The 22,680-nt window shown below is 38.4% G+C and overlaps 2 pseudogenes; both read right to left on the bottom strand.

The window, feature by feature from the left end:
- Nucleotides 1-3,759: 3,759 nt before the first annotated feature.
- Nucleotides 3,760-10,659, bottom strand: LOC146905173 (uncharacterized; annotated as a pseudogene).
- Nucleotides 10,660-11,134: 475 nt separating this feature from the next.
- Nucleotides 11,135-12,406, bottom strand: LOC146905172 (uncharacterized; annotated as a pseudogene).
- Between the last annotated feature and the right edge of the window lie 10,274 nt (nucleotides 12,407-22,680).

Raw genomic sequence — 22,680 nt, 5'->3', positions numbered from 1 at the left:
TAATAAGACCAAAAACTTTATCTTAAATGAGGTATTTTAAAATACCTCTCTGCCGAAATTTTGACTGAAATGTCTAAAATATCGCGGCGTTTTAAAGTGCGAACAAAATTCTTTTAAAGCGGTTTAAGAACAGACAAAGGGGAAATTTTGAATTAAAAGCCTTTCTTAGAGGAAACTAAAATAAAGAATAGGACGTTAAATATTTGAAAAGGGCGCATAAAATATTTTAAAATACTGACGCGCAAAATGATTTAAAAATACAAAGAACTTGGACAAAAAGGAATTTCACTTTAAACTGTAAAATAAAGCCTCAAAAGATTTTAAAAGACGACTAAATGACTTTAAATAATTAAAGCGAAAAAGAGTTTGAGACGTTTTAAAAATACGACTAGTAAAAGAAATAACTGGTCCAAAATTGGGGTATGACAGATGCCCCTATTTAAGTTTCTTCGTCACGAAGATTTGAAAGAAGACTTTTAAATCGATGGGTCGAAGAGACTTAAAAACTTAAGTACACCACTTTTGGACCAGTCAAGATGCTAAGAGTGCGATGCTCATGAGTATTATGGTATGCATGCGTGCAATGTAGTTATGAATGCAATGACGACAAACATATACCGACTGGGGAACAAAGGCTGATAAGTAACACTGGGGAGATAAAGCCTGTCTAATACCAACTGACGCGGTAAAGACGAAAATACAGATGATAAAGCTCGTCAGAATGTAAAGCTTGAACAGACGGTAAAGCTTGGACGGAAGATAAAGCTCAGACAACAAATAAAGCTTAAGACGGGAAGTAAAACTTGAGACAGAAACTAAAGCTTGAGATAGAAAGTAAAGCTTGTCTATTACCAACAGCCCGTGGTAGAGACGAAAATAGGGAAGATAAAGCTTGAGCAGAAGATAAAGCTCAGACGGAAAATAAAGCTTAGGACGGGAAGTAAAGCTTGAGACGGAAAGTAAAGCTTGAGGCGAAAATAAAGCATGAGACGGACAATAAAGCTTGAGACTGACAATAAAGCTTGTCTATTACCAACAGCACGTGGTAAATGACGAAAGTGCAGAAGGTAAAGCTTGAACTGAAGATAAAGCTTAGACGGAAAGCTTGAGACAGAAAATAAGGCTTAGAACAGAAAGTAAAGCTTCACTATTACCAACAGCCCGTGGTAAATGATGAAAGTGCGGAAGATAAAGCTTGTCTATTACCAACTGCCCGTGGTAACGACGATCAAACAGAAGATAAAGCTTGTCTATTACCAACTGCTCGTGGTAAACAAACTGATTAATATTGGTAAAGTGATTATCTGATATTAAACACTTTGAGATTGACATCTTGTGTATTGGAGTAGGACGCAGGAAAATAATGCAACTATGCATGAATGATATTTGTATGCGTGATATGTATGTATGAATGAATGGATGCGTATGAGACTTATATGACAGTTTAACAGAAAGATTGTTGAGACGACATTGGGCAGGTCTAAAGAAAGTGACCCGACATCAGGTTACAAGTATCCAACACCCTTCATTGGGGATAACATCACTGGGGATGAACCAAAACAAAAGCCGGGGTACACCCCTTCAAACAAATTATTGGCAGAAATCGACATTTCTCGACCGAGGCACCTTCTCAAATTCATGCTCCACATAGTCATTGCTTTCTTTTGTATGTATTTTTTCAAATCTTTTGAAATCCCTAACTTTTTCCTGGATTGCCCTTTCGGGTTTTCAATCCACCGGGAATATATTCTTTTTTTTTGCATTTTTCATGTCCTTAATTTTTGCCTGGACCGCCCTTTCGGGTTTTCGATCCACCAGGACGCTCATTCTTGCCTAAGTCGCCCTTTCGGGTTTTCAACTTAGCGAGCTTTTCTTTTTTCTCTGTTTTTTTTTAGTAATGACTATGTCGATTTGTTGTATCTACCTGCTTTTTAGACCGAATGTTGACACATGCTTCCATGATACATAATTGTAAAGATAATATGTTTGTCATTTTGTTTTTTTTTCCAAAGAAAACGCAAAAGTTTTAAAAAGGTTTTTCAAAGTTTTTGTTTCAAGTACTAATATTAAAAATGGAAGAAACTTTGCACATAGAATAAACAAGAATTCCAAATAAAAGCACAGGCTCAAATTAATGTATTAGAAATGGTAACCGGCCAAAGGCATGGCACCACGGATTACAAAATTTGGAAAATGGTAATTAATATATGGAAGGTACATTGAACACGATAACCGCTATATTCCCTAACAACTTTGAAATCCCCTGCTATGATGCTCTGATATCGGAGAACTTCTGACAGCTAAGGTGCCCCAAGTGAGTGATGCTTAGTCTGATGCAGTTACTTGTCATAAACCCTTAACTTTTGCATAGATCGCCCTTTCGGGTTTTCAATCTATCAGGGTAAACATTCTTTTCTTTTCTCTTTTTTTGTTTTTTTTGTTTTTTTTTTGTGTCTCTAATTTTTGCATGGACCGCCCTTTCGGGTTTTCAATCCATCGAGACGCTCATTTTTGGTTTAGGCCGCCCTTTCAGGTTTTCAACCTACCGAGCTGCTCACTTTTGGTTTAGGCCGCCCTTTCGAGTTTTCGACCTACCGAGCTATTCTTTTATATATTCTAGACAAAGTATTTCTTGACTGCATCAGAATTCACAGGACGAGGTAACTCTTCTCCATCCATATTTGTAAGAATCAAAGCACCACCCGAGAAAGCTTTCTTAACAACATAGGGACCTTCATAGTTAGGTGTCCATTTTCCCCTTGGGTCTGGTTGAAAAGACTTGATACTCTTGACCACAAGGTCTCCTTCTTTAAATTTGCGGGGACGCACCCTGTAACACCCACGTCGTGGCTTTCGATATCCCGCTAGGTGGATACGAAAGGTTCCCGACCTAAGGGGAACGGTTTAAGCCGCAAGGGACCCCCACGACAATAGTAGGAACTGAAACACATCGGAATGAGAGGGATCCGGAGGCCGTGTAGGTATGGGACTACATGGTTGAAGGAAGGCTTATAAGAATTGTTAGGTACTACCCATATCAACAAGATGCATCTTCTTTTCGGGAGCTCAATCCATAGGAACTCCACAGTTAAGCGTGCTTGGCTTGGAGTAGTACTAGGATGGGTGACCTACCGGGAAGTTTCCTGGTAAGCATGTGAGTGAGGACAAAGCATGCTGAAAAGACTCGTGTTGGTTTGTGGGGTTAGTCGGCAATCCTGTAAGCAGTCTGGGATGTTACACTTGGTATTAGAGCAGACCTCTCCCAGTATGGTGTGGTTCGGGGACGAACCAGGCGGAAGCTGGTGGGCATGTAACACCCACGTCGTGGCTTTCGATATCCCGCTAGGTGGATACGAAAGGTTCCCGACCTAAGGGGAACGGTTTAAGCCGCAAGGGACCCCCACGACAATAGTAGGAACCGAAACACATCGGAATGAGAGGGATCCGGAGGCCGTGTAGGTATGGGACTACATGGTTGAAGGAAGGCTTATAAGAATTGTTAGGTACTACCCATATCAACAAGATGCATCTTCTTTTCGGGAGCTCAATCCATAGGAACTCCACAGTTAAGCGTGCTTGGCTTGGAGTAGTACTAGGATGGGTGACCTACCGGGAAGTTTCCCGGTAAGCATGTGAGTGAGGACAAAGCATGCTGAAAAGACTCGTGTTGGTTTGTGGGGTTAGTCGGCAATCCTGTAAGCAGTCTGGGATGTTACACACCCTTTTGTCAAATGCCTGTTTCATTCTTAACTGATATAGCTATCCACGACACAAAGCTGTCATACGCTTTTCGTCAATCAAATTCAACTGATCATATCTATCCTGACACCACTCAGCTTCAGACAATTCAGCTTCCTTCAAAACTCTTAAAGATGGGATCTCAACCTCCACAGGGAGTACATCCTCCATACCATATACCAGAGAGAAAGGGGTTGCCCCTGTCGAAGTACGCACTGAGGTACGATAACCATACAAAGCATAGGGTAGCATTTCATGCCAGTCCTTGTAAGTGACCACCATCTTTTGCACAATCTTCTTGATGTTCTTATTTGCAGCTTCAACTGCACCATTCATCTGTGGTCTGTAAGGAGAAGAGTTATGATGTTCAATCTTAAAGTCATCGCACAATTCCTTCATCATCTTGTTATTCAAATTAGTACCATTATCCGTGATGATCTTGTTAGGGTCACCATGTCGGCAGATGATATTGTTCTTGATGAATCGGACCACCACTTGCTTGGTCACATTAGCATAAGATGGCGCTTCAACCCACTTGGTGAAATAATCAATAGCCACTAGTATGAAACGATGTCCATTGGAAGCTTTTGGTTCAATCCGACCAATCATATCAATGCCCCACATAGAGAAAGGCCACGGGGAGGAGATAACATTGAGCAAAGTTGGCGGTACATGTATCTTATCCGCATAAATCTGACACTTGTGACACTTTTTGGCATGGTGGTAACAGTCAGCATGCATCGTTATCCAGTAATAGCCTGCCCTCAACGCCTTCTTAGCCATTGCATAGCCGTTGGCATGAGTCCCGAATGTGCCTTCATGTATCTCATGCATTAACAAATCTGCCTCACGCCGATCTATACATCTGAGCAAAACCTCGTCGAAGTTCCTTTTGTACAACACATCTCCATTCAAGAAAAAGTTACCAGACAATCTTCTTAGAGTCCTCTTGTCTTTGCGAGATGCCCCTGGCAGATACTCTTGTGTCTGAAGGAAAACCTTGATATCATGGAACCATGGCTTGTCGTCAAAGACTACTTCAGCCGCAAACACATAAGCGGACCTGTCAAGGAATTTGACGCTGATTAAAGGCACATTATTGTGATGATTCACTTTGATTCTCTTCGTGAGGTACGTGATTCAAGTCTACTTTGTTGAAGAAAGTTAACAGACGCCTGGCATAATCTCTGTAAGGTACCAACCCCGCATGGTGAGTTTCCCACTTTCCTTTGATCTGATTAATCACAAGAGCTGAATCGCCATATATCTTGATTCTCTTAATCCTCAAGTCAATAGCTTCCTCAATACCCATAATACAAGCTTCATACTCGGCAATGTTATTTGTGCAATCAAACCGTAACCTTGCAGTGAAAGGGATATGATGGCCCTTGGGAGCAATGAGGACTGCCCCGATTCCATTACCATAGACATTAACAGCTCCATCAAATATCAAACCCCATTCGGACTCAGGATCAGTGCCTTCGCTCAACAATGGTTCATCACAATCTTTCATTTTTATATGCATGATTTCTTCATCCAGGAAGTCGAACTTGATAGGCTGGTAATCTTCAATTGGTTGATGAGCTAAATGATCAGCGAGGATACTACCTTTGATAGTTTTCTGAGTGCGGTACACGATATCATACTCGGACAATAGCATCTGCCAACTAGAAATTCTTCCATTTAAGACAGGCTTCTCAAAGAGGTATTTGATTGGATCCATTCTAGATATCAACCAAGTAGTGTCATTAATCATGTAGTGGCGGAGACGCCTGGCAGCCCAGACCAGAGCACAACAAGTTTTCTCCAGCGCAGAGTATCGAGTCTCACAATCAGTGAACTTCTTGCTCAAGTAGTAAATTGCATGTTCTTTCTTACCGGTTTCATCTTGCTGACCAAGTACATAGCCCATAGAGTCTTCCAACACAGTCAGATACATGATCAAAGGTCTTCCATCCACTGGAGGTACAAGAATTGGAGGTTCTAACAAATACTCCTTGATACTATCAAAGGCTTTTTGACATTCATCGGTCCACACGATTCCTTGATCCTTGCGAAGCAATTTGAATATCGGCCCACATGTAGCAGTCATATGAGAGATGAATCGGGATATGTAGTTCAGCCTACCAAGGAATCCTCTGACTTGTTTCTCTGTTTTTGGAGCAGGCATTTCCCTGATAGCTTTGACTTTGTCGGGATCTACTTCAATACCCTTCTGACTAACAATAAAACCCAGAAGTTTCCCGGACCTGACGCCGAAAGTACACTTATTGGGATTCAGACAAAGCTTGTACTTTCTTAACCGCTGAAACATCTTCAACAAATACTCAACATGTTCTTCTTCGGTGCCTGACTTGACAATCATGTCATCCACATAGACCTCGATCTCTTTGTGTATCATATCATGGAAAATCTTGGTCATGCCTCTCTGGTAAGTGGCACCAGCATTTATCAACCCGAACGGCATCACCACATAGCAGAAAACGCCCCATGGGGTGATGAAAGATGTCTTCTCTCTATCTTCTGGAGCCATCTTGATCTGGTTATACCCGGAGAAACCATCCATAAAGGAGAACACTTTGCATTTTGCAGTATTATCAACCAATACATCGATGTGAGGTAAAGGGAAATCATCCTTTGTTCTAGCTTTATTCAAATCTAGGTAGTCAACACACATTCTGACCTTACCATCCTTCTTTGGAACAGGTACTATGTTGGCTAACCATTGAGGGTATTCAGATGTGATTAAGAAACCAGCATCAATCTGCTTTCGCACTTCTTCCTTGATCTTGAGGGCCATCTCGGGATGAGATCTCCTCAACTTCTGCTTAACAGGAGGGCACTCGGGCTTTAAAGGCAGATGATGTTCCACAACTTCGGCATCCAACCCTGGCATATCCTTGTATGACCATGCGAATATGTCAGCATACTCTCTGAGAAGCTCAATGATTCTTTCCTTAACAGCGGCATCCAACAATGCCCCAATCTTGATCTCTTTCTTATCCTCATCAGTACCCAGGTTGACAATTTCTATCTCTTCCTGATGAGGTTGAATAGCTTTTCTTTCTCTTTCTAACATCCATCTGATCTCATCAGGAATCTCTTCATCCCCCTCTACCATAGCCTCATAAACAGGGACCTCAAAGTTGGGAGGAAGCATAGGGTTACCGTGTTCAATGGGCTCATTTGTGCTCAGTCTGCATATGATTCATGATTGATTTTAAATGAGTAAATACAGACTTTTGAGTTTGATTTTTTAAAAGAAAAAGAGAACATTTTTTTTGGTTTTATGTATTACCATTTTTCCAGAAAAAGCACTAAAATAAAATAAAGTAAAGGTCGTGACAGAAACGACGATTTTCATTAATAACAAAAGTACTTAAAACAAAACACAAAACCCTACATGATTTCACTTTCGTCTGGGGCAGGACGAAAGGAGTTTTCTTAAAGAAAAAACAAAAACAAAGACAAACATATTACTTAGAACGAGGTATCACAGAAGGAACATCCACATCAATCCAGTTACAGCAGGCTCCCCTAGGTGTCACAAAGACGGGTGCCACCTGCTCAGATTGATCTTCAATGATTGCATTAGTCTCTGGCGGATCATGGATGAAACCAGCGCTGCGAAAAGTACCTCCAGCAGGATTGAATTCCCCATGCTTGCTGTCTGGAAAACCAATTCCCTCTTTGCGCTTATTCTCTGGTAGCTTCACCAGCTGACCCCAGCCCTCAGTTCTTCCTTCCTGAATCACCTTCTGAGCATCCTTCAGAGAAGCCATACTAGTTTTGACTTTACTCGCGCTTCCTTCAGCAGAGAGACCTTGGAATGATGACCCGTCAGAACTATTTCCACCAATGTAAGAGAAAGCGGACAAATTACTGACCAACAGAGCTGACTCACCACTGACAGTTATCAACTTCCCATGACTAATGAACTTCAATTTCTGGTGGAGAGTGGATGTTACTGCCCCAGCATCATGGATCCAAGGCCGACCAAGAAGGTAGCTGAAAGAGGCCTGAATCTCCATAACCTGGAATGTAACTTCGAATTCATGCGGGCCCACTGAGATAGGTAACTTTATTTCCCCATATACTGACCTTCTGGTTCCATCAAATGCTCTCACCGTCACTGTGCTGGGCTGCAAGAGAGCTTTTGAATATGAAAGCTGGTCCAGAGTGGACTTCGGCATCACATTTAGAGCGGACCCAGTATCTATCAAGACATTAGAGAGAGAATCTGATTTGCAAAGGACTGAGATAAGTAATGCTAGGTTATGATTTCTTCCTTCCACTGGGAGGTCTTCGTCACTGAAGCTCAAATTGTTGCAGGCAGTCACATTCCCTACAATACTTTTGAACTGTCCCAAGGTTAAATCGTGTTCCACATAAGCCTGATCTAGCACCTTCATCAAAGCATCTCTATGGGCATCAGAGCTGGATAAGAGAGACATTATAGAGATTTTGGCAGGAGTTTGTAGCAACTGATCCACTACTTTGTACTCGCTCCTCTTGATTAACTTCAGGATCTCATCGCTATCCTCATAGACAATCTCGTTGGGCTGTCTGATAGCTTTACCCTTATCTAGGTTTCGCTCTTTCACCGGTTCTTCGGCTGGAGCACTGACTTCTTTCTGAATAACAACAGGGAGCACCCGTTCACTTCTCAAGATCTTGCTACTTTCCGCAATATTGTCCACTGGGACTGACGAATCAAGAGGTACCCTTTTCCCATCTTCTAGAATGGTGTATTCATAGTTATAAGGCACGGCTTTTTGAGAAGAATAAGGTAACTGTTCTGGCGGGCAGATCACCAGAGGAGTGCCAACTGGCTTAGCACAATTGACCATTATCAAAAGTGGCTCCCGAGTCTTGAACACCGAAGTAACAACACAAACATTCTTATCTTGCTCTTTTCTGGTGACAACAAGCTCTTTCCTGTCCAGTAACCCTTGCACATCATTCTGGAAATGCTCACAACCATGAGGATCCACTGAACATATACCACAAGCCTCATGATTGTGGCTGAAGAGGGTGGCTTCACACATCTTTGCATGTATCAGAACCATAGGAGTTTTGATATCACATGCATAGAGAACAAAGCTGTCTTTTTGAATCATGTTAATGGCCGGCCCATGAGGTGGCAGAGGGTTATTTGGAGCAACAGGGTCAGGATTTGTGAAGGTTAGCTCTTTATTTCGGATTAACTTTAGGACCTCTTCTTTAAGGGCGAGACAATGTTCAACGTCATGCCCCGGTGCCCCTTGATGGAACTCACAGGTGCGGTCAGCACGATACCAAGCAGGTAAAGGGTTTTGCATGCAGGGTTGAGGACTGGTCTGCACCAGATTTCTTGCAAGGAGAGAAGACAACAAATCCTTATAGGGCATGGGTATAGGAGGGAACTGATTTCTAGGAGGGCGTGGCTGTTGTTGAGCTTGAGGACGTTGCTGTTGTTGAGGTGGTGGAGGATAATATGGTTGTTGATAGAATGGTTGAGGATTGTATGGTTGATAAGGCTGTTGGTACAAGGGTGGATAGTATGGTGGAGGCGCCTGAGGACTTTGGGGTTGATAGTTTGAGTTTCGCGGATTTGGCATTTGGGGTGCGACATTGGCAACATAAGGGTAATTTGGGTATATTGGTTGAAATTCGCCATGGGCCACCATGCCGACCTCTTGAGTATTCTTTCTTGGATATCCATTTCCAGACCTTCTATTGCCATTAGACGAACCACCTAATGAGCCACCCGAAGAACTGCTCGACGAACCACTATCCTTAGACACATGTCCCTTCCGGGCCCATTCTTCAATTCGTACCCCCCATATCCGCCATGTCAGTGAACTTTTGTGAAGCACACGCAAGCATCTTCTCTGAGTAAAAAGGGCTCAAAGTTTCAAAGAATATTTCAGATATTTCACTTTCCTCCAGCGAGGGGCGGATCTGAGCTGACTTTTGGATAAAATGCTGAGCATATTCCTTGAAAGATTCCTTATCCCCTTGTGTCATAGACTGCAGCTCTTTTCGATTAGGTGCTAGATAGGAGTTGTACTTATACTGCTGGATAAAAGCGTTGGCCAATTCCTCAAAAGTATTAATACCCTTCAAATTCATGTACCATGTGTGTGCGGGTCCAGCCAAACTGTCTTGGAAGCAGTAAATAAGCAGAGGTTCATCTCTCCTGTGAGCTGTCATTTTCCTGACATACATAGTTAAGTGCATTTGAGGGCAAGTTTCTCCTGTATACTTCTCAAACACTGGCATCTTAAACTTAGGCGGTATCACCACGTCTGGAACCAAGCAGAGATCATGCACACTCTGATTGAACACCTCTTTACCCCGGATATTCCTTAATTCTTTCTGCACCACATTAACCTTCTCTTCCAAGTTACCTACTCGATCATCTCCCATCACACTACCAGAGTGGTAGATCTGTTCTTCCTCTTGCTGGGTCGCATGGACCGTAGGCCCCGCCTGAGTCATAGTAGCCTGAGGAATCGGCTGACCAGTTTGAAAGAATGGTGTTGACTGTCTGTGAGGAAATGACATCTCATTAGCTCTAGGACGAACCTCTTCATTGATCATGAGTGGCATGCCCCATGGATAGCCGGGAGGCATGTAGTATTGAGAAGTAACACTAGAAGGACCAGATGGACGGAAACTCTGATTGTACATATCACCTGATGAGAAGCCCACCACAAGGGGCTACGTAGACCCAGCAGATGTAACAGCAGTAGGTATTGGCTGCGGAATACCATTAGGTGCAGCAGAAGCGACCCCGGTAGGGATTGGCTCGGAGACTACTACTTGTTCTCTCTCAGCCATCAGAGTCTCGATCATAAGTGCCATTTTATCTAACTCTGCCTTCAGATTACTAACATCCACTCTGAGCTGAACATTTTCCTGTTCTGCAGTTGCCATCTTTTTCTTGATGTATGCTCTAGTGTGGTGAATACGAGTAGGCTTGTACTGAATTCGTCGGGCCACTTTCAATTACTGCGGCAGAAAGGAGTGAAGTGTGAGACTTGATTTTGACACTTTATGGATGCAAATGATGCATGATATGCTAAATGCAAAAGTATGCACTTTTTCATTTTTATCGAAGGACTTATAGAAGTAATTTTGTAAACATAATAACTTAAACCTTACATTAATAATAAAAGTGCTACAAGATAATTCCCTTTCTAACAACCAAGCCAAGGGATAAACTTACAAATATAAAACACTACAAGATAAATCCCTTTCTAACAGACTTAGTCAAGGGGTGGACTCCAAATATAAAATACTACAAGGTAATTCCCTTTCTAACAACCAAGCCAAGGGATAGACTTACAAATACAAAACAACTGCAAATATAAAACAATACAAATATAAAGCATAAAGCAGTAAACAACTCTTAGAAGAGGTCCATCACACATTCATTCTCGCGTACTACTTCTTTATACTCTTCTGTCACTCTTGCATTTTCATCCATCAACTCAGCTATCTTTTTCTGACACTCCCTTTCAGTCTCAAAGGTCATAGGCATGGGTGGTGCTGGAGTTATTGCGGACACGAACCTTGTGAGCTTGTAAGGCATCCCAAAATCAATAGCTCGGTCAATAACCCACTGCGTGTAGTCAGCATGGACGGCCCCCGTCCGCCTTCCTAACTGGCCTCTATCTTTCCTCTGGATGGCGTGCCAAGCTCGTGCAATTTGACGCCTCATTCCCACAGGGTCACTCTCATTGTGGTAATATATGTTATCCAAGTGAATGCTTAGAGGCTTTCCTTCCATGGGGAGCCTAAAATGGCGTCTAGCGAGAACCGGATTATAACTGATTCCTCCATACATACCCATGAGTGGCACATTGTTGAACAACCCGCAACTGTCAATGATGGTTCCTTTGTCGTAAGCTGGTTCATACCACACCACCTCATTCATGGTGAGGGCCATGAGTCTATCTGACCATCGGAGGCCATCTGGATTGGTGGTGAAACGAGGAGTTCAGGGTAAATGAGAGGTAATCCATCTATAGAACAACGGTGCACAACATTTGATAAGTCCACGACCCGCTAAAGTACGCTCATGGATGGAGTGATAGGTATCGGCTAACAAAGTAGGAGTAGGGTTTTTTGAAAGGAATATTTTAATGGCATGGATGTCGACAAAGTTGTCAAGGTTGGGAAATAGCACTAGGCCATAAATGAGAAGGGCAAGGATGGCATCAAAGGCGTCAACAGTGGACATTCTGTAGAAATAGTCGGCTTTTTCGTAAAGGAACTTGGTAGGGAGACCTAAGAGTTTGCTATTAGTGGTAATATGGTTTTTCACTTCGGTAGTTGGTAAATGGAGAGCTTCGGCAATGGTTGAGAATTTAGGAGGATTTTCAAGGCCACTGAAAGGTACTTGGTTGAGCACTGGTCGATCAATCCAAAAAGCATATTCCTCCAAAGTGGGAACCAATTGAAACTCTAGGAAGCCAAAGCAATGATACTTCGGGTCATAGAACTGAACAAAAGTGCCAAGAAGTCCCTCATCAACCTTTATCCTGACCATACCGAGTAGATTCCCGTGGTCCTTATGGAAGCGGTCCGAGCATTTCACCTTATTCGCTAAATCCCTTAACCTTACAAGATCCAGCTTCCTGAAGCTATACTGCTTAAGCTTCCTTGTTTTAAAAGTCATATCTACGATGTTTACAATAAAACTAATATAAGTCCTTCAATATTTTGATGAATGAGAAAAAAGTTTTATGAATGAATGCATGGATGTATGATTATGCAAGGAAACATGATGAGGTTTAGGATATACAATGTCGGAGCTTAGGGATAACAACGCCATTTGGTAAGGACTAAGGTTTCCAATTGCACATGTAACAAGGGTTCTATCAAGGTTCCCAATGTTTTCAACCACGTCCGAATATTTGTTAGGCGACGAGAGTACTCTCATTCCAACAATATTCATCCGTTAGTCTCGTTTGGGTGTAGTATCGCGTGACGACCAATACGAGAGTACTCTCGACTAGCCACCGCACTATGTCCTAAAAGGCCAAGATGGGTTAAAGGTGACTAAAGGTCCTCAACTTCGACGGTCCCTTGAAAGTATCATGCCATACGCGAGTACTCGCGACAACAACGGTATACCTCCAAGATCCCTCCATTGAGTGGGTTATCGCATGTATAAATATTTACAAAGTATATACAAATGATAAAGCATAAGAAATAAAGAAAGAAAGGTGGGCTTAACCCGCGTAGGATCCCTAGTGAAGTCGCCAATTTTGTAGACCATGATTTTCGGGTGTCAATCCATTGATTGGTTTTGAACCCTCAATCGTTTGGACTTTCTTGATTTTTCTTGGGAAGGGAAAATGAGTTAAACCCTTATTTGGATCCGGGGGTCGGTTACGATTAGGGAAGGTGTTAGGCACCCGCATCGTCCACGGTACTCCGTGGGAACCTCTTTCTAACTTTATTTTTATTTGAAAATTTATTGCTTAAAGTCAAAGTGAAAGAATGGAGGGAGAAGAAGTAGGAGCTTTTGTTATTTTTATTTGATCGATTTGAAAGGAATAAAGCCTCTACCTACGTACCCTTAAAAGGGATCAAAACCGCCGTAGTTCTCTCTTATAAAAAATGTTTTTGTGGGTTAGGTTGATTTTAATTTGATTTTGAAAATGGTTTTGAGAAGGGTTGCGAGACCTCAAGGTATAGAAGAATAAAATAGAAGTGAGGTTGTTTCATTTTATTTGAGAAATTTAGTCTAAGTTTAATTAAAGTTCATTTAGGAATTTGATTAAGAAAATAAAGGGAAAACCACTTGGATTTGGATCCAAGGTTTATTAAGAAAATGGTTTGACTTTTGCTTATTTGATTTTTTGAGATAAAAAGGTTTTACTAAACTAACGGTAAACTAACGTGACGATGCGAAAAATAAAGCAAGCATAAAGCGAAGAATGAAATGGTGTAGTGTCGGTGCTTGTGTCGGTGTGTGCAATTACTACGCTATTACATACCCTTCCTAAATGCAAAGCCCACAATAAATTACATCATTCCCCTAATTATACACACTAAATATTATGGGGCTTTGCAATAGGAAAAAAAATGAATAGTTACCAAAATTAAAGCAATCATGATATAATGAGATAAAGAGAAAATTAAAAGCATCATATACTAAAATGAAATGCAATAATGTTGAGGAAATTCTAGCAAAGCATGAATTAAAGCAAGATGCACATATAAAAAATGCACAAGACATTTAAAAAATGCATGATATAAAGCTTTAAAGCCAAGAATAAAAAATAAAATAAAATATGGAAATCAAAGTTTTTAAAGTGGATGAGACAATATTAAATAGAAAGAAATAAAAATGTATGAAAGAAATTTGAAATATGGAATTATGAAATATGGTAATAAAGTAAAAATATAACATCAACAGTAAAAACAGTAAATAAAAAGATAAAATAAACACATATTTTTTGGAAATTTTTTAGAGAAATTTTGGATGAAACAGGGGTGTAAATAACATAACAGGGGGGTTCCAGTAGTAAAAACATAGAGAAAATTAAAATTGGGCCTTCACTTGATCCATTGGCTTGGGATTTGATCCTGGCCGTAGGATTGCTTGATCATAAGGCTAAAAATGAGCGTGTACAGCAAGCAAATGATAAGTAAAACCACAAAAAATATGGTGTGCTTCAGGAACCCGTCAGATCCATCAGAATGATAGATCTGACGGTTCACACCAAAGGAACATTCAACCACACATTAAAACAAAGTAATAAAACTGATTATGAACCGTTGGATAGAGAGAGAGAAGACGGATCTGATGGTTTAAAGAGAAAGAAGAGAACCAAGGGAGACCGGTCCGGTTCAGATGAACCAGACCGGTTCGCTACCTTTATAAAAGGGCCAGGGGCCGGTTTGTTTTCATAATTCATCTCTCTTTCTCTCTCTAAGTCCCAAAATGCTCCAACTTCTCTCTAAAATTGTTTCACCGGAGAAGAAGGTGGAGACGGTGGTCGGAAGTCCTCCGACGCGGTGGTCCATCATAGCGCCGCCGCGTCGGAGTTGTGTTCTTATTTTTTAAAAAAATTTTTTATACCAGTACAACCGTCTCTACCTCCTCTGCTTGGATCTCACCATAAATTTTCGAAACAGGTAACAAATAAGCCTAGATCTAGATTAATAGATTTGAGAATTTTTTTTTTTTGAAACAAAGCATGGAAACGAATTAGAGGAGGGAGAGGAAGATTACCTCTTCAGATCAACGTTGGCTTGCAAAGGACAGAAAACAAGCTGCTGCTTCCGATTCCTTTTCTTCCAGCTTTTATCCCGTAATGAATCTGCTCGCGCGTGGTTTACCCGAGAAAGAAAGAGACGATCGTATGTTGTTGTTCTTTGAGTTTGAAAACGAATTGTTGTTGGCAAGATGAGTGAATCGATATGGATTTTTGAGTGAAATGTCTAAAATAACGCGGCGTTTTAAAGTGCGAACAAAATTCTTTTAAAGCGGTTTAAGAACGGACAAAGGGGAAATTTTGAATTAAAAGCCTTTCTTAGAGGAAACTAAAATAAAGAATAGGACGATAAATATTTGAAAAGGGCGCGTAAAATATTTTAAAATACTGACGCGCAAAATGATTTAAAAATACAAAGAACTTGGACAAAAAGGAATTTCACTTTAAACTGTAAAATAAAGCCTCAAAAGATTTTAAAAGACGACTAAATGACTTTAAATAATTAAAGCGAAAAAGAGTTTGAGACGTTTTAAAAATACGACTAGTAAAATAAATAACTGGTTCAAAATTGGGGTATGACAAAAAGAAATACTCGTTGTTTGATCGTGATGAGATTTCAATATGAAGGTTTTGTTTCTCAGCAATTCCTTTTGTGCTACCATTTTCGGGTTGAATCATATTTGGTATTATTTTATGAACTCTCGCTTGGATCCTTTGATCTTGTTACACATCTGCAATTCCTTTACTATGAATCTTGTTGACATTTTATTCTGTTCATTTATAGCAAGTTAGCAATTGGTTGATCTCTTAATTTTTGTCTTAAACTATAATTTGGTGTTTGGATTAGGTTATAATAAAAAATGCTCAATATATTGTCTAAGATTAGAGATTTCAGTTTGAGATTACAATTCAGGTATGTATTTTAATACCTGATTGGCTGCATGTGCGCAAGGGCTTCATTTTAAGATTTCAATATCTTGCTTCTATTATTTATATCTGAGGGGTTCATCAACGGGATTTCACTATGCCATGCGTAGCTATTTGTACAATTATTTTAATTTTTCATTTTCACCTACATTAGTGTGATTGTTGTTGGTTCTAAGAATGTTGTACCTATTGTTAGAAAGCATACGATATTTTCATTTTCTTCAATTGTTTGCATTCAGAATTTGATACTTTCTGTGTTTCAACAGTATATCCTTTTTTTTTTTTTTGTGTTGGAGAAGCAAATGAAAATATATTAACAAAAAGGGAGATGCTCTTTTTTCCGGAAACAGAGTGACGAAACACAGGAATGAACGGACTAGATTTACACTAAGCACAGATATAACTGTTTGGATTTTTTGAATGATACACGTGCAACACATTCTTGCTTTTCATATAAACAGATCCTTCGTAAAGGGTGTGGTTATGGTGCATAAGGAAATCCTTATGCACCGTGCATAAATTCCAGCCCATTAACTGGTAGCCCAACATAATTGCTTTCTATACCCCAAGTGAAAGCTTAATTCTAATAACAGTTAATATCTCCTTATCTCTACAATTTTTCTTGCTGAATTGATGCTAAATTCACCCTCCAACTTTGGATCAACAACTTTCTGTATCAACACAAATAGAATTATCCCAAAGATGTAGATATCATTTTTTTTATTTGTGTTTCCCGTTCGCTGATAACTATTAAGAAAACAAACAAATAAACTGCATAAGTACTCCTTAAGCTTATTATGTTTTGCTTCTTTTCAATTTATTCTTGGATTACACAAATGATTGACCAAGAACAACAAGAAGCACATTGGTAAATTTATTTCTGCTATTTAGCATCAATATTTTGCATCCAAATTCAATCACAAATAAATGTTTTAGCAAAAGAACTTTCTGCACACTATCTGTTACATAATTATGGCCAATGAAATCTTTGTATAATCTTCTTTTCACAACTCCAGGCACATAATTCTGAGTATGGTTATTTTACATGACACATAAGAGTTTAAAAGAGTTCAGAAATTTTTAACACTAACAAGTAAAAAACTCAACATGTCTTGGATAAAATGAAAACATGTAATAAAAAATGAAAACCTGAAATTATGTCAAAACCATTTTGCTGTGGAAATGGTTTCTGTGAATTGTACTCCAAAACCATTGGATGTAATTAATGGTTTTCAGCAGGTGAAAAAAACTAAGGACCTAGAGTCATTGCCATCATTCAGTTTTGGACTGACACAATTGGAGGAAGGGGAAAGAAATGGTTTCTGTGAGTTGTACTTCAAAACCATTTTGCTGTTTCTGTGAGTTGTACTTCAAAACCATTTTGCTGTGGAAATGGTTTCTGTGAGTTGTACTCCAAAACCATTTTGCTGTGGGAATGGTTTCTAGAAAGAACAACATGAACAATATTTTCCAGCAATTCATTTTTTGAGCTTTCACTACAAATCCATAAAACACTTTTCCAGCAAACAATCATCAGATAAAAATTTCCAGGAACAATCTTTTTCTTTTGATTTCAAGAACAACACTATCTCCATCAATATTTTTTCCTTATCTCACAAATAACAACAACCTTTTCAAATCATCATCATCTAGAATAACACAACAAATCCGAACTCAAGCAATCACATCACAATCCGAACCGGATCTATACAAAACAAAGTCGGTTCTAGATCTAGAAGAAGAAGAAGGAGGAGGAGGAGGAGGAGGAGGAGGAGGAGGAGGAGGAGGAGGAGGAGGAGAAGAAGAAGAAGAAGAAGAAGAAGAAGAAGAAGAAGAAGAAGAAGAAGAAGAAGAAGAAGAAGAAGAAGAAGAAGAAGAAGAAGAAGAGGAAGAAGAAGAAGAAGAAGAAGAAGAAGAAGAAGAAGAAGAAGAAGAAGAAGAAGAAGAAGAAGAAGAAAGGAAAGGTAAAACTGTGATCTATTTTTCTAGATCTAGAACAAACCGTTGAGTTTTTGAAAAATCTAAGGTCATATTCATAACCAGCGCGAAAAAGGATGTCGGAAAGTGTCTTCAGTTTTCAAAAAAAGGAAGTAGAATTTTCCGACGCGATGGCGCCGCCCTGACGCGATGATCTATTTATTTATTAGTCTTTTATTCTTATTTTTAGTTTCCATCTTTTTTTATATATTTTATTTTAATTTTCATACTTTTCCCATTTTTAGTTTAATTACACTTTTACTTTTTTTATTATTTATTTAACCTTTTTTTTAATAAGTCCAAAAAATTTGTTGTCCAAGGTCCTTTTGTTTCATCTCAACCGTGCCATGTTTTTAGCACTTAGGGTCAAATATTTCTTTCCAAAATATCAGACGCGTATCATTCAATTACCATCAAAGCCATTAACCAAAATTTCCTCTTATCCCTTTATATTTTTAGTTTTCTTTAGTTTTTATTATTTGTTAATTACTCTTTAACTTCCATCTTTTATTCCTTTTTTAAATTTTAGATTTTAATTTTAATTTCCATTTTTAATTTTTGTTTTAATTAGTCATTTTTTTCTTTTATTTTTAAGTCATTTTTTATATTTGTCCAATGTCCAAAAGTGTCCAAAAATTCAATGAGTCCAAAGAATATATGTCAAGGTCTAAAAAAATCTTTCTCTTCTCTGTGCCACAACTTTAGGAGCAAGACACTTTGTTACCAAATCCAGAAACACATTCTCTTCTTCACTAAGTTACTAGTATAGTGACCCGTGCCAAGCACGGAAAATAAAAAACTTTATTATCAAATGTATGGTATTATGTTATATTAAAGTTATAAGTATGGTTATAATTTAAATTTGATATGGAAAAAAAAATATCATCTTAATTTTGTATATATTTTGAAATATCTAAACATTGCACATAACGATTAAAGTATTTGGATTTATACTTATACTAATTATTTGTAGTATAAGAGGTACTAATTGTTAAACTTAGCTTATGTAATATTTTTGCAAAAATATGTCAACGTACTGTATATTATTATTTGTTGACATAATGTGTTTTATTAATCATAAAAACTAAAAAAATTGTGTTTTTTTATATAATAGTCAGTGTCAGATGTATACACCTAGTCTGTGAATGCAAACATTAAATTTTTTACGGGTGTGTATAAGTATAGTTTGGGCTACAGAAACGCCGATTGTTATTTGTTTTTATTTTTTACAAAATCAATTGTCTAATGTAAATATTGTATTTTAGGGTAACAACGATGAAAAAAAAATGTTCCGCGTATTGTTATACCTGAAAAGTGCATCAATTAAAAGTCAATGGCAGGAGGATCTGCTTATATAGAAATTGCATGTCCTGTAATGACCAATACATCTTACAAAGAAATTTAAAAAAAAACGACTTCCAAACAATACGCAACTTTTGTTTTCTAAATTATAGCAACAACAATTCTAAAACATAACCAATGATCATACTTTTTGAAAAACTTCACGATACACAACATTTGTGGTCTCCTTGCAAACATTATTATCTTCATTCAAGATGAGCAATTCAAACCTTTTCTAGAAGTAACTCGAGAGACAGCGACATAGAGTTGTCCATGCGTGAACACGGACTTAGGAAGATAAACTCCCACTCAAGATAAAGATTGACCCTGACTTTTATTTATTGTCATTGCAAAACAAAGCGTCAATGGAAATTGTCTGCGCCTGAATTTGAAGGGTAGTCCTGGATCACTCGGAATAAGATTCATCCTGGGAATGAATACCCTGGTACCTGCCCTTATTCCTGTAATTACGGTAGCAACTATCATGCTCTTCCCTAGATGTGTAACTGTCAGCCTCATACCATTACACAGTCCATTAGCCTGATCGATGTTTCTCATCAGCATAACTGGACATCCCACCCCTAGTTTCAACCGGTGATTTGGAATTCTAGAGCTCTTAGTACCATTAAGAAATTTCGTTGTGAACCACTCGCTTTGGACATTAGAATTTTCACCCGATCGACAAACAGAATCAGATCTTAAATACTTTTTCTCTTCATCTGGAATCAGTGACATCATATATTCGTTAACATGCTCAACTGAATCAAGCGTTGGTGCGAGTATTCCCCTTTCTTGGAAAAATAGCGGGTCACCAAGGTTATCATTCAAATCGGGATACACAAAGTCTATAAATGACATCAACGGATTTGTTGTGTCTAATATGAGCAAATCTTCAGGAATTTCTACCTTCATTTCACCATTCTCATCCGAAGTGTCGTTGCCGTCTCCAATTGCCAAAATTAACAATTTCTTCCTGCTCTGCAGATACCGAAGATGCACTCAATCTCATATTAACAGTAAGCCTCAACACATTACAATAAGCTCATATCTTTGATGAATTGATTGAGGCATCAACAATATCCTACCTCGTTCCTTTTCGGACAATAGGCAATATCTGCCTGAAATCACCACCTAAAACCACTGTCATTCCACCAAAATGTCTAAACTCGTTTAGGTGATCATTCTTGGATGTGATATCATGAATTGATCGGTCAACTGCCTCAAAACACTATCGGTGCATCATTGGAGCCTCATCCCAAATTAACAACTTTGCAGCACGCACCAGGTCTGCCCTAGGACTATCCTTTTCCATCGTAAGCGATGATGCCTCATTAATCTCAATAGGGACTGTCAGCGTCGAGTGCGCGGTTCTTCCTCCTGGTAATAAAAGAGTCGTTATACCGCTAGATGCAGCATTCAATAAAATTAACCCCTTCGATCTAACAGCAACCGACAATGTTTTCCATATAAAGGTTTTCTAGTACCACCGTAACCATATAAGAAAAAGAAACCACCGTCATCAAAATCAATGGACTCCATGATTTTGTCATGCACACATCTTTGTTCATCAGTCAGCATCAGTAACATATCAGCGTGTGTCTTTTCCATTTCATATTTGCTGTAATTTAGCTCATCAACGATAAGCTTGTTTGTGAAAGTTGACATATCTGCTGGGTTTGGCCTGGGCATAGATTTGAAATCAGTAAGCGACTGTCTGTTTTCCTGAAGCAGCATTTCAATTTCAATCAAACACTGGTTCTTCAAGTCATCGTCACCGATATGCGGATCTTTATATTAAATGTAAAGTCACAAAATTAATATTAACACCCTTGCATGCATATGTGTGCACGTTGAAGAGAAAGAAAAAATATTAGCTTTATATGAGAATCCTTTATATTTAAACATATCAGCCTAAAAAATATGGAAAATGTTGAATGGTATCGTAGAGTTAGTAACTCTTAATTTGTTCTTTACAATAATGCCTACCCCACATATCAATCTAACTTTGCCGGTGTATCAATGCTTAAATCTAGAACGATCTAATTCTTTTGTCTTTTCACCCATCCAATTAGTCTCTTGTGGTCACATAAAATTAATCATCTTCCTAGTCATAGTGTCAATTTCTCATGTTTTGTGGATGCATAATAATTTTGTCATCAATTTAGAATTATGGGTCTGAGTGTATTAGAAACACAATTGGGATAAAACTTTATATATCAATGAATCATAGTTTACTTGAACCTGGCTAAGCTTAGGTCCAACTCAATTCATAGTTTATCCGAACAGTTTAAGCTAAAGTCCAACCCAAACCAACCCGTTCAAATTCTTGGAGGGTTAACACAAAAATAAAATAAAATAAAAGCACGATGCGTCTAATATGGACCGATTCAACTGTCAATCTCACTATTTTTAACATAGGAGATTAAAATTTATTTAAAAAAACCCGTTCAAATCCTTCTTTTTCATTTATTTTTTTCAACTGGTTTTTTATTCATTAACAACTATTTAAAAAACAATTACATGTTCAAATCAAACTTCATCTTTCAAACCTTAATACTCCAACATAGAACCTTAAAACCTTCATCACTCCAACCCAAATCTTCTTCTAACCCCTTCATCATCAATCCTTTCAATCGATTTCCAATTCTGTTTTGTCAAATCTCAGCCGTGAAACTTACTGAGTCGTGGGATTCATCCAATAGTTCAAATATACCGTGTTTTAGTTTTCTAGATTTAGCCAAAAATGGTGGTGTCGGTCTAGCAAGTGATAACACATAGTGAAACTCCAAAGAAAAATTACGATTTATCCCAGTGTTTTCAATTAAAACCTCCAAATCATAAATTTATTTCAAATAACAATTTCTCCCTGAAAGGAAAATGTACCTCAGATTCAGGATTTATCTTCTGATTTTTTTCATTTTTTTATTTAGTGAAGCCCTACATCACAATTAATTATAGCAAACAAAATTTTCTTTCGATTGAAACCCCAAAGCACACAATTTTTAGTAATTTTGACATTATAGAGAAGCGATTGGCAATGGTCACAGGTGTTGATCTTGTTCTTGGAGGAAAAAATAAGTTTTACTCGTTGTTCCTGGCTATGGTGAATATAATGTATGAGCTGGAAAAGTATTTAGTCTCAAAGAACAAATATCATTAAATTTTTATTAATTAGCAGGTTAATTACTACCACTAACTCACAAAAAAACATATTGAATTTGAAAACTCCACAATTAAGAATGGATTTTTTTATTTATTTTTTTTTAATTCAAATTTCAAATTTGATGTTCTATTTTCAATCCAAATTGATATTGTTTGTTGAAAAAGGTAAAAGAATCGTGTTATTAAGGAATTTTGATTTCATTCTAAATGTTTAATAATCATTCACAAAAATTTTGGAAAAAAATCATAAAATGATATTTTAAAGTTTCATTAAAATATCTAATTTGTTTACGAAAAAGTAAAATTGAATAATATG

This window comes from Medicago sativa, chromosome 7 (assembly GCF_051527215.1).
Source record: "Medicago sativa cultivar Bolivia chromosome 7, Bolivia_mono, whole genome shotgun sequence".
NCBI classification, from domain to species: domain Eukaryota; kingdom Viridiplantae; phylum Streptophyta; class Magnoliopsida; order Fabales; family Fabaceae; genus Medicago; species Medicago sativa.
The sequence above is the reverse complement of the archived record's forward strand: the minus strand, read 5'-3'. Positions and strand labels throughout refer to the sequence as shown.